The 12,958-nt window shown below is 40.8% G+C and overlaps 2 protein-coding genes across 4 annotated transcripts in view; one reads left to right on the top strand and one right to left on the bottom strand.

The window, feature by feature from the left end:
- Positions 1-12,958, top strand: part of KNTC1 (kinetochore associated 1) — a 172,055-nt gene that overhangs the window by 13,301 nt on the left and 145,796 nt on the right. For both annotated transcript variants that reach the window (XM_077159714.1, XM_077159713.1), the window contains 2 exons: positions 10,371-10,497; positions 11,567-11,641. The gene's annotated coding sequence lies outside the window, so the exon portion shown is untranslated. The remainder of the gene's footprint in view (positions 1-10,370; positions 10,498-11,566; positions 11,642-12,958) is intronic.
- The window catches only part of ZCCHC8 (zinc finger CCHC-type containing 8), a 91,819-nt gene that overhangs the window by 29,726 nt on the left and 49,135 nt on the right, over positions 1-12,958 (bottom strand). The window lies entirely within an intron of this gene.

Genomic DNA, 12,958 nt, shown 5'->3' with positions numbered 1-12,958 from the left:
TACTTTGATCATGAACAAATTTAATAGTTGCTATAGCTCTTTCATCCAAGGAAAAAATAACCAGATTTCTATTTTTACAATACAGCAGAACACTTGCTATTTCAAGAGATAACTCTATTAAACTTACTCAAGTCCATAAATTTTCTGTACAACCACCTTAGATGCTATAAATAGAAAATAGGAATTGGTTTCATTTGTATCTTAAAACTCAACTTCGATGTTGGTTATGTTTACCTGTCTAGGCAGCCTTCAATACAGGCACTGCAATTTCTATTTGACTTTAGAAAGAAAAACCCACCTTCAACTAAACTGTGGAAAATAAATGACAAATGTATAAAAGGGACTGAAAATTGGCAAGGCATAAATTCTGATATGAGGAGCACAAGTTGCTTTTTCATCCTGAATATTTAACTCCTCATAAATTACAAGTTTTTCAGTGACTACTGTTCATTAAAAATGTGCCCTTCAATAATGGCAAGACATTCCTACTCAAATTATCTTTCCAAAGCATGGCAGGAAGAGGGGTTTAATTTCTCATACAAGTGAAAATGGGTTTTTTCCCCTTTCTGATTTAAATTAAAGAAGAAAATTGCAGTGCTAAAACCTAACTTCCTTTAGCATAGGAAAGTATAGGGAAGCAGGAAAGAAGAGATCTAATATCTAATAAGTTTCATTCATTTAATCTTCACAAACCCTATAGAAGTAGGCATTATCCCCAATTTTTAGCTGAGAAAACAATCCAAAAGGTAAAGCAATTTGTACAAGGTCTTCCATAAAGCAGCAGAGCTGGGATTTGCTGTCAAAGGATGGAAGTCTTACTCTTTTCCTGCTTTCTGTAAGCTCTAGGGTTTCCCAAGGGCAGGTGTGTTCCTCTTTTACTCAGTTTTGTATCCCCAATATCTGGGTTAGCGCCACCCTATAAGTGCTATAAATGTCTCATGAAATAATGAATTAAAAGATAATTGTTATATATCTCCAAAGAAGCTATGCAAATGGCCAATAAGTACATGAAAAGATTTGTGACATCACTAAACATCAGGTAAATACAAATCAAAACCTCAATGAAATACCACTTCATACCCAGTTGGATGGCTGTAATAGAAAAGACAGATAATAAGTGGCTTGAGAGGATGTGGAGAAACTGGAACCCTCTTTCATAACTGGTGGGACTGTAAAATGGTACAGCAACTTGGGAAAATAGTTTGGCAGTTCCTTAAAAGGGTAAACATAGTTACCATATGACCCAGTATTTCCACTCCTAGACATAAACACAAAAGAAATGAAAGCACACCCACACAAAACTTGTACATAAACGGTCACAGCAGCATTATTCATAAGAGCCAAAAAGTGGAAACAACCCAAATGTCTATCAACTGATGAAGAGATAAATAAAAGGTGGTATATCCACAAATGGATTACACAACATAGATGAAACCTTGAAAACATTATGCAAAGCAAAATAAACCAGTTATATTGTGTTAATTACATTCTTACAAAATACCTAAAATAGGCAAATCTATAGAGACAGAGAAAAGATTAGTGGCTTGACTGCCTATGGCGGGGGAGTTTGGGAGTAAATGAGGAGTGGGTACAGGTGTCCAATGGGTACGGGTGCCTCTGGGGTGATAAAAGTGTTCTAAAATTGACAGTGCTGATGGCCACACAAATTTGTGAATATATTAAAAACCACTGAATTTTACACTTTAAATGGGTAAATTGTATCATATGTAATTTATATTTCTTAAGCAAAGATAACTGGAACAAACAACAGGTTTCCTACTTAACAACTATAACCAAGTGCTTTTGACCAAAGACTTGCAGAAAACTGAGTGATCATAAAATGCTAGAGAAAAGTAAGACAGACTCTTCCCTAGGGCAGGCAAACCTCTCTAAACACCAAACCTCTTATCCCAGTGTTTATACCCTATCACATGCCCTGAAACCACAGAAGAGAGGGCTATGTGCTATCTCAATATGCTACTTTTATGCCTCAGGTCTTTGCTCACCCTGGCCTAGAATATCATACCTATCTCTGCCTAGAAACCCTACATCTCCATCAAAGCCAAACACAAATGCAAATTCTTAATTCTGAAGCATTCCTTGATTCCCCACCCCCACCACTCACACACACACATACAAAATAATCATCCTCCATGGTCCCATCACACCTGTTTTAGCTTATAGTCTACCTGTAATAAGTACAATATAGGCTAAACCTTAGAGTTCCACCTTAAGAAGTTAACTTGAGACGTACAGTTTATCAAAGCCAAATCCCACATTGGCCCCCTTTCATCAATATAGCAATCCCGTGGATAAGCTGGGCAGCTGTTACCCCATTTATAGAAGAAGAAGCAGATTGAGAGCAGTTAAATGACTTATCCAAGTTCACATGGCTCAGACACATGGGGCTACAATAAATCTAGGTCCTCAAATTTCTTAATCTTTCTTCTGATTCCCCATGTTGGATTGCTGTAATATTGCCAGTGGAAAGATTACATTTTTAAATACTTAAAAATAGAAATATAGAGTCAGACCTAAAGATTCAAAAAGTATAAAGAAAAAAGACTGGAAGGACATACTCCAAAATATTGAAATAGTTTTTCTTGCGCAATAAAATTATGGGTAATTGGTTTTTTTCTGTGTTTCTGTTTATGTGTTTTATAACTTAAGCTTTGAACCCATATACTATAAGAAGAAACGTAAAGGCCATCATAAAAACGGCATATATATATATATAAAGAAAAAAACACCTGAGAGCATCACAATAAAAAAATAAGCATACTGAAAAACATTTTATAAAATCTAATACTAAATTTTTAATATAACAACCAAAACAAGATACATATGCCTTCAAACAGAAATTAGTAATACAATTTCAGGTGATACACAACTTTTTTCCAGTCACCCATGTGTTAAAGAAATTTAGTGAATAAAAGTTTTCTTGTACTTAGGCTGTAAAAATTACCCTACCTTTAAAGTGTATTTATTCTACAGTCTAGAAAGACAAAGTCTAGCAGGTTCCTTCCTGTCTTAAAGTATTAGAACATAATGTCTCCAATAAGAGGTCCCTGTAGGGGGCAAATCAGGAAATAAGAGAGGCAGGTCAGAAGATCTGGTTAAAAGATTTTTAGCTGGGCGGTGCAACAATGGCTCAGTGGCAGAATCCTTGCCTGCCATGCCAGAGACCAGGGCTCGATTTCTGGTGCCAGCCCTTGCAAAAAAAAAAAAAAAAAAAAAAAAGGGTTTTCAGAGAATCCCCAAGAGCTGAGAGAGCCCTTTCTGAAACCAACCCAGGAGAGAAGGGCCAGCAGAAGTCACCATGTGCCTCCCCATGTAATAGAGAAACCCCAGACACAATTGGCCTTTCTTGAGTGAAGGTATCCTCTTGCTGATGCCTTAATTTGGACATTTTCATGGCCTTAGAACTGCAAATCTGTAACCTAATAAAACTCTTCTGTAAAAGCAAAAAAAAAAAAAGATTTTTAGGAAAACATCCCTAAAACCCTTACCTTTGCTATAAGATTTAAGGTATATGGTTCTTTCAGTTCCAGATGGGAAACCACACACTAAGGATATAAAAATTATACATATATATATGATGAAAATAATAATAATAAAAAAATGAAAATATATAAGATGCCCATATACTTCCCTCACCCACCCCCCGAAAAAAATTCAACAAATGGTGCTGCAATAACAGGATAGTCAGGCGGAAAAAGAATGAAATGTGACCCTCATCATACAGCATCAAAAAAAAATTATATATATATATTTTTATATACATATATAAAAGACTATAATGGTTTAAAGTCTCCCTAAAAAAGCCAAATATATCAGTGTATTAAACTATAAGAAGAGATCTGTAGACTCAGAAACAAAATTAAAGTTGTCTTCCCTTTATGCATCAAATGCAAATTTTGGATGATTTGCACATCCTGAACATCTGGATCTTCAGGCCCTTCAGAGAAGAAACAATAAATCAAGGACTCAGCAATTTCAAATGTGAAAATGGACAGACTTAAACTGGGATCTAATTCAAGCTATACTTAGATAAAAATAAGCAAGGGGTACAAATAGCAATTTAATTCAAAGTCAGAATTTGTATTAGATCTTACACTTATGTACAGCATTATGGCAGCAAAATGTTTTTCCGTAGTATCATTAGGATTCCCAAGAAGAGGTAAACAAGAATACATTTCCCCAAGAAATGAGTTACTGGTAGTATTCCCAACACGGATTCTGTAATATGACTGCTTACTCATTTCATTCCAAGGTCAGGAAAGATTTTTCAATGAATAGTTCTCATACTTTGTTGCTGGACCACAATAAGGTAAACAACTAAAAAACAGACCCACCCATTGAGTTAGTGCTAGTGGAATCTGTCCTTCTGAAGTGCCAGATGGAGATTTTAAAAAAGACAAGGTCGTTACTAATTGTGGCCAAGATTCCTTGGTACTTGGTGCCAGGTCCAGGATATTAACCCACATGTGCCGGCCAAGTTCAGAGTTGGCTAATTACAGTCTGCCAGCCTACTTTCCCCACCCCAAAGTCATCCTCTGTTCCACTGAGTGGAACCTGAAGAGGTTACTCTGCTTAAAACTCTGATATAGCACCATCAGTCAATATGCTTCCCCCTAAAACTGAAACTCAAATGCTGATTTAATTCAGTTCCACCTAGATGGGAAACAATATACGATGGATATTAAAAATATATGACAATATAATGATTTAAAGACTCCCTAAACAGCTACATGAAAAAATTCATATCAGCTAATACTGTCATTAGTTTCCAATTAAGACTGAAGACACTTAGGTAAAGGTTTACACCAAACATAAATTTGGACCCATGCAACTTTTATTACTAAGGGCTTTCCTGCCAGGTACATTATTCTAGGAAAAGGCTAGATATGCAAATGTCAATTAGGATGACTCAAGGGGTTGAACAGAGATGCCAAATATATACATTCAAAAAGGAAAGTACGATCTTTGATAAGGCAGTCAAGCCAACTCACCTGGAGACAGAATAGTCTCTTCAATAAATGGTGCCTAGAGAACTGGATATCCATATGCAAAAGAATGAAAGAAGACCCATATCTCACACCCTATACAAAAGTTAACTCAAAATGGATCAAAGATCTAAACATTAGGTCTAAGACCATAAAACAGTTAGAGGAAAATGTAGGGAGATATCTTATGAAACTTACAATTGAAGGCGGTTTTATGGACCTTAAACCTAAAGCAAGAGCACTGAAGAAAGAAAGAAATAAATGGGAGCTCCTCAAAATTAAACACTTTTGTGCATCAAAGAACTTCATCAAGAAAGTAGAAAGACAGCCTACACAATGGGAGACAATATTTGGAAATGACATATCAGATAAAGGTCTAGTATCCAGAATTTATAAAGAGATTGTCCAACTCAACAACAAAAAGACAGCCAACCCAATTACAAAATGGGAAAAAGACTTGAACAGACACCTACCAGAAGAGGAAATACAAATGGCCAAGGGGCACATGAAGAGATGCTCAATGTCCCTGGCCATTAGAGAAATGCAAATCAAAACCACAATGAGATATCATCTCACACCCACCAGAATGGCCATTATCAACAAAACAGAAAATGACAAGTGCTGGAGAGGATGCGGAGAAAGAGGCACACTTATCCACTGTTGGTGGGAATGTCAAATGGTGCAACCACTGTGGAAGGCAGTTTGGCAGTTCCTCAAAAAGCTGAATATAGAATTGCCATATGACCCAGCAATACCATTGCTAGGTATCTACTCAAAGGACTTAAGGGCAAAGACACAAACGGACATTTGCACACCAATGTTTATAGCAGCGTTATTTACAATTGCAAAGAGATGGAAACAGCCAAAATGTCCATCAACAGACGAGTGGCTAAACAAACTGTGGTATATACATACGATGGAATATTATGCAGCTTTAAGACAGGATAAACTTATGAAGCATGTAATAACATGGATGGACCTAGAGAACATTATGCTGAGTGAGTCTAGCCAAAAACTAAAGGACAAATACTGTATGGTCCCACTGATGTGAACCGACATTCGAGAATAAACTTGGAATATGTCATTGGTAACATAGTCCAGCAGGAGTTAGAAACAGGGTAAGATAATGGGTGATTGGAGCTGAAGGGATACAGACTGTGCAACAGGACTAGATACAAAAACTCAAAAATGGACAGCACAATAATACCTAATTGTAATCATGTTAAAACACTGAATGAAGCTGCATCTGAGCTATAGGTTTTTTTATTTGTCTGTTTGTTTGTTTGTCTTTTTTTTTCTTTTACATTTTCTTCTTTTTACTATTATTATTATTATTTTTTCTCTATATTAACATTCTATATCTTTTTCTGTTGTTTTGCTAGTTCTTTTCCTAAATCGATGCAAATGTACTAAGAAATGATGATCTTACATCTATGTGATGATATTAAGAATTACTGATTGCATATGTAGAATGGAATGATTTCTTAATGTTGTGTTAATTTCTTTTTTTTCTTTAATTAATTTAAAAAAAAAAAAAAGGAAAGTACACACTCAATATCGAGCCTGAACATCAAGTAGTACGGTTGGCCTTTCTGCCAGCCACTTACTTAGGTTCCATTTCCAGCTTAACCTTTGCGATCCTTAAAATAACAAAAAGGGTTTAATTTCAAGTTCTGTATTCATTAACTGTGTGGCATTTGGGGCAAATTATTGAAATTGTTTGTGCCTCAGTTATCCCAATATTACCTAGAGATAATACTATCCCATGGCAGTATTATGTAGAGTAAGGGAGAAAACATAAGCATGTTGGCTCACAGCTAGGCCAATGAATAGATGGTGCCATCTTTATTATTTTTGTCATCAAAATCATTAATAATATGGCATAAAATAATTCTTTAGCTTTTACTTTTAAATATGTTAATACGTATTTTAAGGACTCTAACTCTAGCTGGCCCCTCCCCTGGCTCCCACCTCATGGCCTTTGTACTTGCTATTCCGTCTTCCTAGAAAGCTTTTCCCATTAAGATCTACATTTCCTCACTTCTTTATTCCAGCTCCAAAGTCAAATTGTCAGGTTTTCTCTTGTCACCCTAAAATTTCCATTACCTCAACCTTTACTCCCCAAAGCATATTTCCCCTTCTTTGATCTATTTTTTTCTTACCATTTATCACTTTCTAACATACTAAAAATTGTATTTACTTAATTCTGCCTTTCCTACAGAGGTCCCAAGAAAGCCGGAATTTTTGTGTATTTGTAGTCACTGCTGTTACCTCCAACATCTAGAATAGCATCTGACACACTGCAGGTGCTCAATAACGTTTGTTGAGTAAATACCGAATTAGACCTAATTACAGATTCAGGTATACCACAGTTCCCAGTTGTCTTCTGGGAGAATATCACATTTCAAATCATACTGTAAAGGCAAATTATAGGCTTGCCATGAATAATAAACAACATTGTCCACTTTTTGTATCAGAGAAAAATACACTCAACCTTCTACCTCCTTTGTACAAGGAGGGGAAGAAAGGAGCTGATAATTTGGACAAAGTACAAAGCTAAATGAGGTGAAAAGTCTCACTTTTGTTCACACTGTGCAGACAAAGTTTTCTTTTAACATTAACAAATATTAAGCCCATCTTCCTGTGGCTTTACCATACTACCTTCCTGTTTTTTCTTTAGTTTTTACTACTATAAAAATCTCGCAATTCCTGGACCTCACATTTTCAATTAACTCAAGAGTAAATATTTACTGAGCACCTGATATTGCAGAACCCTGCAGAGGGTGCCATCATGTGAAAAACAAAGTCCCCGCCCTTGGTATGTATATATTCTGGGAAGATCAGAAATGTATCTGTAAATAATTAACACCAGGCAGCCAATACGTGACAAATTCGCAGGTGCCTTTCTTCGTGTGGGTATTATAGGAGGAGCAATTCAACTATTACACACCATCCACAGGGTTTAGAATTCCCACAGAGGCAGTATTTAAAAAGCTAGAGTCAATCATTATGAGTTAGTTCACATACATTTATGAATTATAAGGAGTGTGAAAGACTCCATGTTAAACACTGGGTACAAAAATAAGAAGGGCACCAAATTCTAAACTCCTTAAGGACAAGAACTCAAGGATAATTAGGAGCTCAAGCTAAACTGTTCCAAAAAAATAAGGAAAGGCAAGATTTTCATTAGCAGACAGAATACCTATGCCAGGTTCCTCCCAGTTTCACTTCTCACCAGTCTGAACTAGGCTAGGGGGATGCCTAAGAGAGGTTTTCTCTGAATCTCAAAAACAGAGGAGGAGCCCCTGGCCAAGCAGTCACCCGCTTCCTTTGCTCTGGTAAAGGCTAACCTTGCTCTTTGCCACAGATTCACTATATTAATTTAATAACTAAGCAACCAGTCATAATGCCCGAGTTCAAATCCTGGTACCAGTGCTTATTAGCCGTGTGACCCTGGGCAAATTACCTGACCTTTCTATGCCTCTTTGGTAAAATGGGAATAATGATAGCGCCTATCTCACTGAGACAAAACACATAAAAAATTTGCCTAGCGCCTAGCCACAGTAAATTGCCCTTAATTGCTATCGTTTCCAGAGAAAAATGCCCCAAAGCTGAGGAACAACATACCTAAGGCTTCTGGCAAAAGGGTTATCGTCACACCGCAAAGGCAAACACGTCTGGGCTTCTGACTAGTAGATACTATAATGGAATAGTAGTAATAATAGTAAAATAGAAATAACAACAACCAGAATCCTAACCTTAGCATCAGCAGAAACACTAATACTGTGCTGGGCCCTGTACTGTTCTAAAAGAGGAAGGAGAAGGCGAGGCTGTTCAATCAAAAAATAGTAATAATTAAAAACAAGCAAAAAACTGAATTTTCTCTACCTTCCTACTAAAATATACTATATGGTGCCCAAGTTTTGCTAAAAACAAGCATCTAAAACGATTACAGCCTTCATGTGCAATTTCTTCGAGCCAAAGAGGTGGGGTTGGCAAGGGAGGAGGGGGTGGTGCTCGCTTCCTGCCAGATGGAAAAGCCACACGAAGTGAAGTACAGCCGAGTTCAGGGTTTGCCCCCAAATCGAAATCAGATTTTTGGAGTACAAGATCCCGAAATTACGGAAATAGGGAGGCTCCGCTTTGAAAATAACCTCTGAACAAGTGTCATCCGCCTTCCGATCCAAGCTCCTGCCGCGGCGCAAGGCTCGGGGTACAGGGCAGCGGGGTTACTTCTGCAATCCGGGCGGCATCTGCGCACCTCTGCCCACCCACCTTCTCCAAGGGTCACAGCCCCACCGGGGACAGAAACAAAAGCCCCGGCCAAAGAGGCCAGGGGGCCAGCCGGGGCCAGCCAGGAGACCACGGCCACGGTGCCCTCCATTCCGGCTGCCGGCACCGGGTGCCAAAGGCCTGAGTAAGGCTCGGGCGACCGGGCGGCAGCGCCCGGGGGGGCAACAGGTCCCGCCCGGCCTCGGCCTCCCGGGGGTCCGGCCGACCCCAGTCTCCTCGGAGGGGCCGGGCGAGGGGTGCCGAGGAGGGAGCCGCTCTTGGGGCGGCGCAGGGGGCAAGGAGTCCAAGCTCCATCTTGAGGCGGACGGAGGAAGGGAAGGCCCGGGCTCCGCGCTGACAGGGCCCGCCACCTTTCCGGTCCCGGGGCGTGGGGGCGCACCCGAGGGACCCCCGGCCTCCACGGCCGTCGGCCCGCGACTCGCAGGGGCGCCTCGGGGGCGTCCCCGGCACGCGGGCCCCGGCCCCTCGCCCCGAGCCGGCCGGCCGGGCGGGAGCTGGCCGGGCTGGGGGGGAGGCGAGGCAGGGGACAGGGAAGGGGAGAGGGCCGCTCACCGCTGGCCGGGCCGCCGCCGTCTCCGGACGCCGCCAGTCGCCGCCACTCGCCGCCACCTGCCCCACTGCCGCAGCAGCAGCGGCCGCCGCCTCCCGCCTCCCGGCTCGTCGGCTCGGGGCGGGGGAGAGCGTGACGCGCCGCCGCGGGGTCGGGCGGGCGCGCGCGGCCGGGAGAAAACGCCGCCGCCGCTCCCGCCCCGGCTCCCCCCCACCCCCGCCGCCCGCCGCCGCCTCTTTGTGTGCATCCGGGGGGGCGAGCTCCAGACCCCTGCGCCCGCCGTTCCCCCCCCACCCCCGAGATTGCGGCCTCGGCGGGGACGGGGAGGAAGGACGGTGTGAGGGAAAACCGGGAGGCCTGCTCCGAGGGGCTTCACGGCATTTCCCAAGCGTTCCTAGAATTTGCAAAGTCACACCTGATCACTCCATTCAATCTTTTCCTTTTTTCTTTTTTTTTTTTTTTTTTTACCCTATTCCATCTTGACCGCAGCCCGTTCATGTGGGGTTGATTCATTTTCCCAGATTCCTTCCCGCCAGACCCGGGGTGAGAAATCCTCTGAAATAAGCCAGAAGGAGCTACCCGCTGCAGATGAAGCTTGGGGAGAATCATCTGTGCCCACCGCTTCACGCCAGGGAAAAAAAACCCAGGGTGAGAAATCCCTGAATAAAACGCTGGAAGGAGCTGCCCACCGCAAATTAAACGTGGGGAAAACCACTCCTCCCCTCCAGGGAAAGACTGAGGGTTAAAAAAAATCCCTTGAAACAAGCCCGGGACTAGCGCCATTCCTTTGAGAAAAACCTCTTTTATTCGTCCCAGCCACTTGGACCAAGGCCTGGTTAACGTCCCGTCCTCCCTCCTCCCCCCAGGGAACTCCTTAAAAAGCTTTTGAAAGGGACAGGGGGAGGCCAGCAAACAGGCTGGTGCAGCAGCGGGCGGCCAGCATTTCGCTCCCAAGGACCATGGCAACCCCTGAAGCTCTGGGGCTCCACAGAGGAATTTGCAGCTGTCAGGGAAGCCCAAGATTTGCTGCGACTCTGGTGGATAGGGGGGCCCGGGGCTTCCTCCTGTATCCCCAGGGGAAGAGAATAATCTGGAGGGTGACCTCCTTGCTGACCTTTCCTCAAAGTGCCAGTCTGCCTGGGGGAGGGAACTATTTTAGAAATGCATGAAATTCTGAACAAAGTAAATTTGTCTGCCGGCCCCTCCCCTCGGTTCAGGCTTCCTAACTCAGCATTGCAAAATGTGAGGGTGGTGGTACCCCCGAAATCCAGCATCCATATTCCCAATCTGAGGCACATCTTCCCCCTTTTTCTAAACACTCTTTGCAGCTCTAGTATTAACAATCTTAGCTAATCAGAGATGCCGCAGGAGGCAGAAACCCCTATTTTTAAGGAGGGATGTGACTACAAACACTTCTGTTTTAATTTTTTCTCCTCTATTTCCTCTGCTGAGCCTGTCTTTATTTAAAACGTTATTTGGTTCATTGTAGATTATTTTGCACTAATTTTGATTTTTTAAATGTTGCATTAAACATTATTAATTTGATGATGTATGTTCGGCACCCACCCCCCACCTAAATTTTGGGCTTGAGGCCTAGTTCTGCACCTTCTACCAAGGCCTCGACTTCACCAGGTCTCACAGAGTGACTGGGTCTCACTTCGAAATAAATGCTCACATTGAGTTGTTAGATGAAACCACTGCATTGTTTTAAATGCAGGTCTTTTGTAAAAGTCCAAGTACAGTTCTGCCGACATGACTTTGGAAGATGGAAAGAAAGCAGCAGAAATAGGAGGTAAGGCAAGGGCTCTCAGATCTTCATTTTGCAAAGTGGGGAGGCTGTAAATACCTGGTTTCTTTTGCTGGAACAAAAAATAAAGTTTTAACCCTATTGTTTAAATGGACAGTGTAACCAGCAGGACTAATTTAAAATAGCATAGACCTGTGCTAAGGGGAGAGGCGCCTTCATCATAACAGAAAGTCAGTGGATAATGTCTAGAGGCGATACATAATTATACAACTATTTTTTTAGAGGTATGGAAGTTACCACCAGAAGAACTAAAAGCAAAAAAATCGGTCGTCTCTAGAGAATAGGATTAAGAATAGAGAAGAGCTAGACAGAACAACTATTGCTTTTCATTATAAGCCCCGATGTAGTTTATTTTTTTAAATCCTGAACGTGTAGTACTTTGCTTTAAAAACAAAAATACTTAAGGAATCAATCAAAACGAGTAGAGAATATTCTCTGCAAAATGATGTGTCCCTGGTTTGGTTCTAAACAGCTCTTTAATTTTTTTCTCTGACAGTTTTCTGCAATTGAGAAGGTTTATTTTATTGCCCAGTTTTCCCCATCCCTACTAGAATGTAAATTTCAAGAGGGCAGGGATTATTAACTGATTCATTACTATATCATCAGCCCTACAATAATGCTTGGTCCATTGTAGATTAATAGCAAAGAGATGGAATGTAAGACTTCAGGTTGTAAATAACTGGGGACTTTCCTTTCATGTTTTTCTTTTTACTTTTTTTTTTTTTTTTTGGTAAAGAACAATAGATGTTCAAGACATAAAGTAAAGCAAGCAAAATGAAGAAAACAAAACACATAAGCCCACACATCCAGAGACAATTTCAAAAAATAATGTTTTAAAATTCATTCACTGCCGTTTAGAAAGATTTTAAAACTTGAAGGTACTCATCACCATTCAAGAACAACACTTTGTATAAAATAGTGTGCTGGAAAGTACTTTGTAAATTGTCAACTGTTATAAAATGTAAGGATTTATAAAGCTTTTAAAATAGAGAAATGTAACAAAAACAGTCAAAACAAGAACACTTTTTTGAATTAAAAACTTTTCTTTTGCTTTCTCTCTCTTTTTCAATTTCGAAGCCACGGTAGATCGGCAACCATGCAAAATGTAACTCCTAAGAGATAGCCCAATGATTAAAGCAATCTTTATAAAGAAGGCATAGAAATTCATTTTAACTATGGTATTTGTTTAGTTACAGCTACTTCCATTAAGATTGTTTCAGAAAACCAGAGTCAAATTAATTTCACTTACTCATTCAGCATATGTTTACTGAACTCCTGCAGTGTCCTGGCAGTGTTCAAGAT

This window comes from Tamandua tetradactyla, chromosome 5 (assembly GCF_023851605.1).
Source record: "Tamandua tetradactyla isolate mTamTet1 chromosome 5, mTamTet1.pri, whole genome shotgun sequence".
Lineage (NCBI taxonomy): Eukaryota > Metazoa > Chordata > Mammalia > Pilosa > Myrmecophagidae > Tamandua > Tamandua tetradactyla.
This window is presented reverse-complemented; position numbering and strand designations above follow the sequence as displayed.